This window comes from Cupressus sempervirens, chromosome 7 (genome assembly GCF_028749045.1).
Source record: "Cupressus sempervirens isolate cs-2001-9-10 chromosome 7, ASM2874904v1, whole genome shotgun sequence".
Taxonomy (NCBI): domain Eukaryota; kingdom Viridiplantae; phylum Streptophyta; class Pinopsida; order Cupressales; family Cupressaceae; genus Cupressus; species Cupressus sempervirens.
The window spans coordinates 482,799,324-482,811,944 of record NC_143124.1 but is presented as its reverse complement, the minus strand read 5'-3'; the positions used below and the strand labels follow the sequence as shown (position 1 = coordinate 482,811,944).

The window sequence follows — 12,621 nt, the reverse complement described above, 5'->3', positions numbered from 1 at the left end:
ATCATCTTTTTGAGTAGAAAAGAGCTAAGTATGAATGATGCTCCATAAGGTAATCCACTACCATGCTACGATACTTTAAGTGTTTCTCTTGGTCACCTTCAAGTTGATATGTTAGGGCTCTAAAAAAGCAATTTCCATCTCGTAACATTTGCACCATTGTTATCTACAATTCATTATGTTGAGTGTTTATTTCTTCTAGTCTCTCCTCATTTTTTGCATCATCCAACAAGATGCTTAATTGACATTGTTTGTCTCCTTCTTCGATAGACATTTCTGACCAAGGAATAGGTAGGTCCAGTAAAAGAGTTATTTGATATTTAATTTAGATATATAATGAAATGTATAATTGAGCCCTGCAAAGAAACTATAAGCATTTTATTTCAAAAGAGCATGATGTTATGTTCGACTATTATGTAATGGTCTCAAACTATGCATAAATTATCAAATTCATCCATGTGTGATCCTAGAAAATTTAAACATGAAGAGCTATAAATTTTATTTATATTCAACCTTGCATAATACAAATTGGATGAATCCAAGTTTATGAACATGCACACAAGAAATTACCTATTACAGTGTAGGAGATGAATAGTTTAAGTTAGAAGTGATGGGAGACCCAAAGTCAAGGCTAATACATCTTTGGTTTAAAATGTGAGAATCAAGTACTAACATGTCTTCTATATCTATAGAAACCACTTATATCTCCTTGACATAGTGTGAGGAGAATGTAATTGCATGTCTCCAATATATCAACATGATTCTACTTGAGGTGGTGATAGCTATAGTTTCTGAACTATATTGTTTCACATGGATGTTCGGTCATGTTCAGATGGATGTTCGGTTGAACTAAGATATTGCCAAATTCATTTCCTTATCACGAGATGTTACTATATGCAATGTCTATACTTGCATTTTAGAATTCCCCTTATATTATATTTTATTGTATTTCAAAAAATAAATGATAATATTAATTTATTTAGATTTCAAGTAGTTGATGATTACTAATTAAATCTTTTTTAATCAAAAAGTTATAGCATTATTTTTCTATGAAATTATATTTTTATTTTAATTAGAAGTAGATATTGCATCATTGGAGTTGGTAAGTTGAAAAGGTATTAGCTTCAATTTTTTTAAAAATTAGTGATACATAATAAATTTTATTGCTATAAAAGATAATCATATAAGAGAAATTATTGAAATCTTTTCTTTACTTAATTTTTTGATGCAAGAGCATCTTGCATCAAAAAATAAAGGGGGCATAATTTTTATTATTAAAAATAAAATAAAAATTATATTGTGGAGGAGAGAGACAATGATGACAATTAGAAGAAAAATAAATAAATGAATAAAAATATGGAGAAAAAAGGTAAAAATACATTTAATAGGTGGCATTATTATATGTAACTTGTGGCTTGAGGGTTTATTTAATGTAACTTGCTAGGCCGACTTGTGGCTTAGTTGGGTATAAGTAGGGGGTCTTGTGGAGTCTTTTAGGCATTCATTCAATGGAGTGAGTCATAGAGAGTATGGGATCTAGCTTGAAGAAGAGCATGGAAGATGGAGTAGCTGAGTGAGTGAAGTTTTCTCAAGTGTGCATATAGAGTGCTGAATTTGAGGCAATTTACACATGGATCTTGGGTAAACTTTGAGAAGGGTTGGTAGTTGAGGCTTGGAAAACGAGGAGATTGCTTTGTGGGCTTGCGAAAACAAGTTTAGATCTTCCTTGGAAGTTTCTACTAGAGTTTAGATCTAGAATAACTAGTATTGGAATTAGATCTTAAGGGATCTTGCAAAATTACTATTGTAATATCTTGGTCATAACCTGAAAGGCCTTACAGCTAGGCATGTTGGACGTAAATCTTATGATCATATTATGAGAATTGGCATTATTGTGGATCTAAATATCTGTGTTATTATTTATTCTTCCATTGTGTGTTTATTTGCTAAGCACTAGGAAATCTCATTTGGGGATTCTCCTACATTGTACCTCCTCAAATGGTATTAGCACACAATTGTTCTTGAGCATGTAGAAAGATCACCAAATCTAAGGGAGTTTGCATCAAGACCTTAGGTTGGGAGAAGATGATATGAGAATATCTTGATTTGGTGGTGGATTATTCTTTGATGTCCTAGATATCATGGTTGTGAGGTGGCAGATCATGGTTATGAATTGCAACTGTAGAGGACTTGTAGATGGATTTTGATACAGAGAGATGGTTGGAAAGATGGAAAGTTGATCTTCTTTCTTAAAGGTTGGAACTAGTTGGTGATTTTTTATAGAGGGTTTTTGAAGATCTTGGAAGATGCCTCCAAGAAGATTGGACCCTAGGTTGATTGCAAATATCTGTAATATAGTGTAGTCAAGGATCAATGAGATGATTTCTCATGTGGACATTGTTGTGGATGTTTCTTTTTCTAAACAATTTGAAAAACTAAAGAAATAAATCATATGCTATTGGAGTTGGAGTCTACTGAACTGGAAGAGAGTTGTTTGGCCAGTTATAAGACTTGCTTGAGAGAGAAGAGGGTATAGCAAGGTCGAGGTGGAGGTTGGTTTTGTTGATCAATTTGTGGAGTTTGATGTGAAACCTAAAAAGAAACTTAAGGTTATTGCTAAGGATATTCCTAACCTTGTTGATGTTGGGATAGAGATTGGTTTTCATGATCAATTTGTTGAGTTTGACATGGAAATTATAGAGAACTTGGTTGTGGATGATCTAATTGCTATTGGTAATGAGTTATGTGTTGTAGAGCATCTTATTGTGAGCAATGAGATTGTTGGTATTGAGAGTTTGGCATATGTTGTTGAGGAGTTACATATTGCTATTGATGTGGATTTGGTCTTGGATCTACATGTTGTCATTAGAGATGTGGAGTTTGATGCACTTATTGTTGATATGGATGAATGTGATAAGTTGCATGTTGATTGGTTAGTGGTGATTCACATGCTTTTGATATTTGGATGGTTGAAGCTAACTTGGATGATGTAGAGTTTTTTTTCTTGTCCCTATTGGAGTTGAAGACTTTGGTGAAGATGAAGATGGTTGTAGATATTTATTTTCATGTCAAAGTGTGGGATACAATTTTACTTCTACCTAGGAAGTCTAATGCAGGAGCATCTTGCATCAAAAAATAAAGGGGGCACAATTTTTATTATAAAAAAAAACTATTGTGGAGGAGGGAGAAAGTGACAAAAACTATAAGAAAAATAAACAAATTAATTGATTAAAATGGAGACAAAAGGTAAAAAGGCATTTAATAGGTGGCATTATTAAATGTAACTTGTGGCTTGGGAGTTTATCTAATATAACTTGCCAGGCCAACTTGTGGCTTATGCATATATTTAAGGTAAGGGTTTATTTTAATTTGCAATGGGCTAGGCCAACTTTTGCCTTAGTTAGGTATAAGTAGGTGCCTTGTGGAGTATTTTAGACATTCATTTAGTGGAGTGATTCATACAAAGTCGAGGATCTAGCTTGGAGAATAGCATGGAAGATAGAGTAGCTAAGTGAATGAAGTTTTTTTAAATGTGTGGATGAAGCGCTGAATATGATGCAGTTTACATGTGGATCTTGGGTAAAGTTTGAGAAGGGTTAGTACTTGAGGCTTGAAAAACAAGGGGATTGTTTGGTGGGTTTACAAGAATTGTTGGAAATATAAGATGAGTAACTGAGAGGGGAGGGGTGAATCAGTTGCCACAAAAGTAAATCATAGATCCCTTACAAATAAAAAACTACACTTTGTTGAAATTGAAAATACTATTGTAACTTGGTTAGCACTAAATCACTTGGAAAACACTGAGAATTAGTGTAACTCAATAAAATATTACTTATTTATATGTTTAATGTGATTAACCACAATTAACTTAGTTGTAGAACAAAAAGAAAATAACATGATCACATATAACACTAGGATTTAATGTAGAAACCCAATTTGGGAAAAACCACCAATTGTAACTACTTACTATTTTTCACTCTTCTGAAGCAATCCCTATTAGGAGCCAACTCTATTAAAGGTTATAAAACACACTGTTAGGTTTGACAATGTTAAAGGATTTAATCACCCTAGTAGGAGTGGCCTTGTTGGAGGTGTTTAGACACTTCAATCTAGAAATGCCATCTTGTTAGAGGATTTGGCAAATGGTTGTTAACCTAACTCTGTTTAGAGATTTGATACACTGCTACAATTATTAAAGAGTAACAATGATATGACCTAATTGATGATGCAACTGTATTGTTGATTTTAGATCTCTATTCTGGATCGAATACTTGATCCTCCTTGATTAGATAAAACTTTGTAGCTTAGCCAACTTAGGATATTCTACTATCCTTCCAATTCACTTCCTTAGTTTATCTTTTTAATCCCATGCTTCCCATTTTCAGTCCAACAACTTGATCTTATATTTATATCTATTGCCTTGTCAAGTTGGCTTGAATATATTTACAAATATTCAATATTCATCCCTTAAGTCAGCTAGATTTAATAAATAAATTCATCGAAATAAATATGTTGATTTAAAAAAATCCTTTGTTAGCTGACCCAACTCGATCAACAGTAACTTAGAAAATGCTTTCTTTAGACTTTCTTTGTTAATAGTGTGAACTTAGTTAACACTACATCCTAAGCTAAATTCCTTTGGTAATCAAGTGAGCTCGGTTAACACTAGTTCCATGCTAACTTCTCTTTGGTGCATGAGTGAACTCGACAGATATTATCTTCCTAAAAACTTTCTTTGGTGCCTGAATGAAGTGTGGCACATATTGTCTTTGAACTTAGTTTACTCTAAAATTCTTGGAAGACACTAAAAATTGTCTTCATAACTTGAGTGAGTTCAATAGATACTGACTGGTAAAGAATTGACATTTTGTGCAACATCAAAGAGAATATACAATTTAACAACTATTTTCAACAATCACCATCTTTGGCATTGATGGAAACACAACATGTCATAATACAATGAAATTTCAAAGAAAAATAAAAGTAAGGTAATATTCTTAGTTCCATTCTAATTATCATCTATTAGAACTTCCTCTATCAATGTGAACTTGTTAGAAGTTGTAATCTTTCCTTGGTGTATTTATAAACCAAGGTTAGAACTCCTTTCTTTATTGTTGTAATATATTAGGATATAAGCCAAGGTAGCCTAATATATTTCTTTTTTGTCCTTTTTCCACTACATCTTATTTTGTCATCTAGTGGAATATGTGAGGACAAATATATATTGTAATTTCTAATTTTAGATTGTTCCTCCTTAAGAGGAATCTCACACTTGGCCTCACACACATATGAATGGTGGCATTCATAGACATGGGAGTTACATTCTAACTCCTCTCTCTCATCTCTATTTAAGAGATGACCCTCTTCTCTTATTCAACAACAATGAGGTTTCTTCCTCTTCTCAATTATTGTATGAGCATTGCTCTCTATCTCTCTCTCTCCTCCTTCTTAGGCTTTTGATGCCTCATTCATAATATCACAAGGGGTTTTCTTTGCTTTCCCCTTTCCAAATATCTTGTCTCATGGTGTTGGAGCTTGAAGCTTTCTCTCTCCTATTTTATGGTAATATCTTTTCATGCATTTACTCACTTAGATTCTTTCCTGGTATTGTTTATTTACAGATTTCTTTTTCCATTTCTAACATGGTATCAGAGTAGTTTAATCTTTGTTTTGAGTGTTTGCATGAAGGTACGATTCGAAGGAGACTCTTGAGAGAGATTTCACTAATTTCTGCTTTATGGAAGAAATTGATTTTTTTTTGGGATTTGGCTGGTTTACCGCCAAACCCGTTTAACTTTTGTTTGCTCTAATTTGTGCAGGTTACTTCTTATTTTCTATTAGTTTTCATCTAACCCCCTTTGGAAGGCTTGCCGCCAAAGCATTCACAGTTTGTTTTCTAAAAAATTTCTTAAGATATGGCTCTCTCACTATATATCGTGCTTCTATGGTTTTTTGTCTTTTTACAATCCACCAGAACAAAATGTAGATTTTAAAAATTAAGATCCCAAAGAAATGAACTAGAAGGATATAAAATTAAGAGATGAAATTTCTACAGAAAGCTTGCAAAGGGGACAATTTTTGAACTTATATTTCTTTTTCCATTTCTTTTTTCCATTTCTCCTTTAATCTTCTTTCTCATGTTAGACCTCCAATTTTTTTTGTCGCCTGCCTCTCAATTTCTATGTGATCCCCCTTGCGGTTGTACACATCTTGATTTTGAGCCGTATGGTTTTCATGCCGTAGAAGCGCGTGGGTTAACAGCCTCAGGAATTACGCTGCCCATTCACAACGTCTCTTCTGCTTCAATAACACTGCAACTTCCAGATCTCCAACTCAAAAACACCCATGGAATTCTGTACTCTACTGACATTCCCCTGCTGACCCATTTGACATAACATCACCTTTGATGGCCTTTCCCTGCACATCCACATAACGAAATCCCATATTTCCTTACAGATCAGGAGACAACAATGGCTCTATCCTTGAAGGTCTTCACTCTATGCCTTGTGGGCGCATGGTATAGTTCCAACATAGGAGTCCTGCTGCTAAACAAATACTTGCTCAGCAACTATGGCTTCAGGTTCCCAATTTTCTTAACCATGTGCAATATGACTACTTGTGCGCTGCTCAGCTATGTCGGGATCACCTGGTTCAAGATGGTTCCCATGCAGACAATTCGCTCTCGGCAGCAACTATTGAAGATCGCCGCGCTCAGTATTATTTTCTGTGGCTCTGTTGTTAGGGGTAACATTTCATTGCGTTACCTGCCAGTTTCATTTAATCAAGCTGTTGGTGCTACTACTCCCTTTTTCACCGCAGTATTTGCATATATCATCACTGTCAAGAGGGAGGCGTGGCTGACTTATGCTACTCTGGTTCCAGTTGTCATGGGGGTCATCATTGCCAGTGGGGGAGAACCCAGTCTCCATCTCCCTCATGAACTCCATCCTCTGCTTCTCCAGATCAATGAAGTTCTGCAGCTTGGCAGTCTCGACCCGCTCATAAACTTCCCCGAACTTAATAATAGCCCCCCTCAAGGTCAGGGTCAGGGTCAGGGTTCGACTCTTGCTCCACCTGCGCAGTTCCATATGCACCATTTGGCTCCGCCTGCTAACAACTCAGCCTCCTCCAAGTCTGAGTCTTTGGCCCCATCCAAATGAATTTGACTAGTTGCAACAAAGTCCATTTTCATCCTTTTTTTAAATCGCTTTGTTAGCACGCTTTCATTATAGATAACATGATATATATCTCATGTTATCGATTTCATTTTGTGGGTAGTTTAACATGATAACACACCATATCAATATTAGGTGTCTACGGTGTATTCAATAAATTGCCCACATGTCGATTCTAATCATATTTTGTTTTTTTATGAGGAATGTCGAAGTCACTTCATTATGAATTTATGTGCTCTGCAATGGCGTCCGGGGCCAACAATGTTGCAAAATAGGACGATGAAGATCGGCATTGTGGGATTTGGAAAATTTGGGCAATTTAGTAATATTTTCTTGTTTTTGCATGCAAGATTCTTTTTCCTTTTTGAGCTCTGACAGAGGCATCTTTTGCTTTTATCATTGCCTCTTGTCAACCTATTTTTGGCAGGTAATCATTCATTGTCAGACAAGTGCAATATTCTCTTACACATTACAAGCTTTTATTCAAATTTTTTTTAGAAAAGTTTCTTAACTCTTTTTAGTATACTCTTATCTGCCAGCTCTGAACTCTATCATTATTTACTAACCTTTTTTGCAGGGTTAGTTGTAACAAATTTTACATAAAAAAAGAAGGGAAAATCATTTTTTTTTCGCACCAAGCTATCATTTAATAATTGTAATTATATGATTTCATACTATAATATTTTAAGTATATTTATTCAAGTATATATGGGTGCACACATATATACCAAGATAAATATACCAGCTATTATAATTTTCATATCCATGTTTACCCTTAATGGAGTTTTATACCTGATATCTATATTTAATCATTTTACTTAGTTCTGATTGGATTATGAGTAATCTTACACATTTGCCTTCATTTTGATATTTTTTTATAGCATTGTTCTATGCCCATGTTGGCACTTTATGGTGTTATACCATTGATATTCATGATTTATATGATATTTGTTTTGAGTTGCATAGGGAGCAAATTTTTTTTAAGGATAACTATGTAGGTCCCCTCAGTATAACTGATACATAGTTTCCTTATCTGGCCCATGGAGTATTCCTCCATCCTATATTGGTATGCACTCATTTTATATGGATTTTACCTCTATTTGATCCTATCTGTTCCATTTTGATAGGATAATATTTTTATGGAGTTTCCCTCCATTTGGTTCCATTGGTTCCATTTTGAAAGATTATTATTTATGGAGTTCCCCTCCATGTTGTTCCATTTTCTGTTCCTCATGAAGAGGATGTTATTATTGGAGTTTTCCCTCCAAATTCAGATGATTTGATCCAATTTGAAGGCAATATGTTGTTATATCCTCATAATCCATTCTTTTGATTATCCTACCAAAATCATGATAATTCTAATTTGATCAGCATGTCTCTCTTTTACTTTATTTTCATATATTAATGTGATAATGATCTGCATACTTTATTGCTTAGATCATGAGTCATGCATGTTATGGATTGATCACCCATTAACTTGCAGTAGGATGATTCATTAAGTGGACTGTCTATATCCACATGATTGATGCAAGATTGATGCAAGTATCATTAGTTGGCCTTGTCTGTGGTCATTTGTGCATTAGTATAATATACTTTTCATGAGAGCATTGATCAAGCTTTTTACTCAATTTGTCCTTGTTGACAATTTTTTGAGCATATACTTTATCTTGATATCAGGTTATCTCCATTGTTTTGTGGTAACATGTTTTTGTTGGAAATATTTAAGATATAACAGTTTACTAAGAGGGGAGGGGTGAATCAGTAAACATAAAATCTTAAGTCAATTCATATTAACCAGTAAAATATTTAATCATCTAATCTGCAGTATGAAGACATTCATAACACATAAGCACAGAGATTTTGGTGACCCAGAAACCTTCCAAAATAGAAAGTAAAACTGGGGTGGGGATGAAACCCACAAATCTTCTTTACTGCAGTAGGAAGTTAGCCGGTTAAGGCATACAATGATCACTTCTGGTGATCTGCCCTGTTAGGAGCATAAAGGATTGTTATATCCACCTTGTTAAAGGATTTGAAACATACTTCATAAGTATGCACTCTGTTAGGAGATTTAGTACAAAGACTGTTAAGTCTACCCTGTTAAAGGATTTATAAAAACTGATTCACCTGTTAGAATGAAATAGTGGATCTGAATACAACTGATTGCTGATAAGATCCGCTATGCTCTGATTGTCCTTGATATGACAGATAAAACATTTCTGCTCCAATGCTGACCTTGCTGAAAACCTTCAAAATTCAGCTTACATGCTTTCGCACACATTCTTCACATACTTCATATACATCACACACATATATATCCTTAGAATGATACAATACATTACATATATATACCATCCAAGTTAAAATTACATGCAATGGTCGGCTGAACAAAAGTAGACAAAATTTAACTGAGTCGGCCAAATAGCAAAAACAAACTTCTTTGTTTACCGACTGAGCTCGGTTAACACTGGGTCCTATACTAACCGACCTAACTCGGTTAACACTGCATCCGTCTTTACTCGGTTGATATTGAGTTTTATGTTAACCGACCGAACTCGGTTAATGCTGAGTTTTTGGTTAACCGACTGAACTCGGTTAATACTGTGAAAAAGTGTTGTCACTAATGACAAATAACTTTATGTCAACAATCTCCCCCTTTGGCATTAGTGACAAAAACAATTATGTATCAAAGTTTATGTACATACATTTCAGAAAGTTTCCAAAATTATAGATCTTATTAGATGTATGTCTCCCCCATACAATATGCACAGTATTTACAGATCAATACATATTTCTTTGCACGGATAGCTCTGAAGTTCTGAAGTTCTGTCTCCCCCTTTTTGACAATAATGCCAAATAACATATATTTATACTGAGATTTCAAAATGAGAAAGAAATTCTGAATGTACCTTGAGAATAAGAGCCAAAGTCTTATCCCAATTTTCTTGCAAAATTTTGCTGGAGGAGAGTGCAATATGAATTTCTGCAGAAAGTTCAATCATATGATCTGCAACTGAGAAATTGTTGTCATGAATCAATGTTCTGGAATGAGCAATATGCTTTTGCATTGAAGTCATGACAGGAAGAATCATATTCTGGATATCTATGATAGTAGACCTGATTCTTGCTTCCTCTCTCAGAAATTCTGCCTGTTTCTCCGACAAAAATCTTATTTTATGATGATGGGATGAACTTGTACTGAGGTCAGATTGCAGCACTTGGGCACTGACCTTCATATCCTCATCAATTTTATTCAACTTTTCCTTTATATCCTTGGTATACTTAGTAACATCACAGAGTTTTCCAAAAAGTGAAGTTACATTATTAAAAGAATTCTCAAAATTATTCAAAATTGTAGACAATTTTACCTGATTTAATGCAATATGCTGAGCAATGTGCTCAAGCACCTTATTGTCAAATTTCTTCTCTGCCTTTTCAATCAACTTTTCTTGGCCGGAGGTATCCTCATTGAATTTGTTTACAGCCTCTTCCAACTGAATCAAAATGTGTTGAGTAGAATCTACTTCAACACCTATAGCCTCTGTTATAATATTTTTGGCACTCTCAATGATGCTATATTCCAGATCTCTTTCATGCCGTAGCTATTTCTGCCTAGCCTTCTGCTCTAATAGCTCACTGAGCATTCTCATTTCATCAACTGATGCTGTATCAAGATCTATTTTAGGAAGAATAATGTCTTTATCTAAATCAATTTCCTCATCCAGTGTCTTGCTGGAAAACATGTATCTTTTTTCTTTTCCAGCAAAGACTTCATCTTGACCCTTGTGAACTGAGACTATAGTTGATGAGGCAGGTCTGGCTGATAAGACTGGAATAGGACTATGTAAAGGAAGACTAAGAGAGGTGCAAATGGTATCAAAAATTGATGTTGCTGTACAGGATGGAGTGGAAGAGCTACTAGTTGCCAAAATTTGATTAAGAGAAGTTAAAATTGTAGTATTTGTAGGTACATTTATTATACATTCTGCAGTAGAGGTTGATGTGCATGATGAACTTACTGCAGAGACTGATGGAGACTCGGTTAATGAAGGTGGCTGCAGCTCGGTTAATGAAGTGATTGGCACTTGCATAGATGGTACATGGAGCTGAGAGGATTTACCAGTGGAAGCTATTTCCATAGTTGATGTAACTGGAGAGTGTGGAAGAGATGCAATGATTTCAGCTGTAACTGGATCTTCTTCCACCTTTGCTTGTTCATCTTCTTTCTCTTCCATTTCTTTTTCAGCTTTTTCTTCCTCTAATTCTCTCTTAGCCTCTTCTTCCACTTCTAACAAGATTGAATGAAGATCCTCTGGAATGTCTTCAATATCATCATCATCTTCATCATCATCACTGTTGTCAGTGTCCTTGATTTCAAAAGTATCATCACTGGATTTGTGTAGATGATAGATGTTTTTCCACATGTTTGTTGCATCATTTACCACATGCTCAATGTCTTTGACAAGTATCAAACAGGTGTGGAATCTAATCATCATGTTGCCTTCGTGATCTTTCAGTGATGCTTTCACTTCAGCATTAGTGAAACTCGGCAGGAGATTCTTCAGTGTCTGCTCATAGATGTCTTTTACAGTCTTGGTTGCAGCTTCCCATCTGATTTGCAACCTCTCCAATAGTTCTTTGGAGATCTGGGAGGCTATCTGGTCTGGTGAGTATTTCCATTTACCCATCTTGTTCAGTACCAGTTCCTCAATCTGCATCTTTTCTTGTTCTGTTCTGGTTTCAAACTTCAATGCTTTGAAGTTTGTGAAGCTAGCACCTGCTTCTAACTGCTTCATTCTATCCTCAAATGTGAGTGGAGGCTTAACAAGTACAGGTTCTTTCTTTCCTTGTCTTGTTCTCTTGGAGAAGACTGCAGAGGTTTGTCTTTTAGGTTTGGTGATGATCACCTTGCCTTTCTTTTGTTGAGGCTCCTTTTCCTTGTCTGACTCGGTTTCCTCTTCTTCTTCTTCTTCTTCTCCTTTGCCTTCTGTTATCAGTTGGGTTATCCTTCTCTTTCCTTTGCTAATGGCCTGAGGGATTTTAATTTGGAGCTCAATTCTGGCCTTAGCTTGATCATATGTTCCAAAAATTGGTTGCCTTGGGTCTACTGGTTCATTCACCAGTGCTTCTATGATATCCTTGGCTTCATCAATTTTTACCTCATAGGGAAGAGGTTTCACCCATGCTACTCGAGGTCTGGCTGCCTGAATGTATACCTTGTCGCAATCTACCATGAAGCATATGTCTTCTTTGTATTCTTCAACCAGTTTGGGTGGAATTCGGAACCTATGATTCATCTTTTCCTTAAATTCTTCAAAATAGTTATCCAGAATAATATCAAAATTTTCACCTAGTTCTGTAATGAACTCGTTTATCTGATAAAGAATTGGTATATCTTTTCTCCATACCACTGATCCCTTTGATGGAAAAGATTTCTGAATATAGAAGA

General features: G+C 35.1%; 1 pseudogene; it reads left to right on the top strand.

The window, feature by feature from the left end:
- The first annotated feature begins 6,467 nt into the window (after positions 1 to 6,467).
- LOC149547651 (putative sugar phosphate/phosphate translocator At3g11320 pseudogene) lies at positions 6,468 to 7,157 on the top strand (annotated as a pseudogene).
- The last annotated feature ends 5,464 nt before the right edge of the window (positions 7,158 to 12,621 follow it).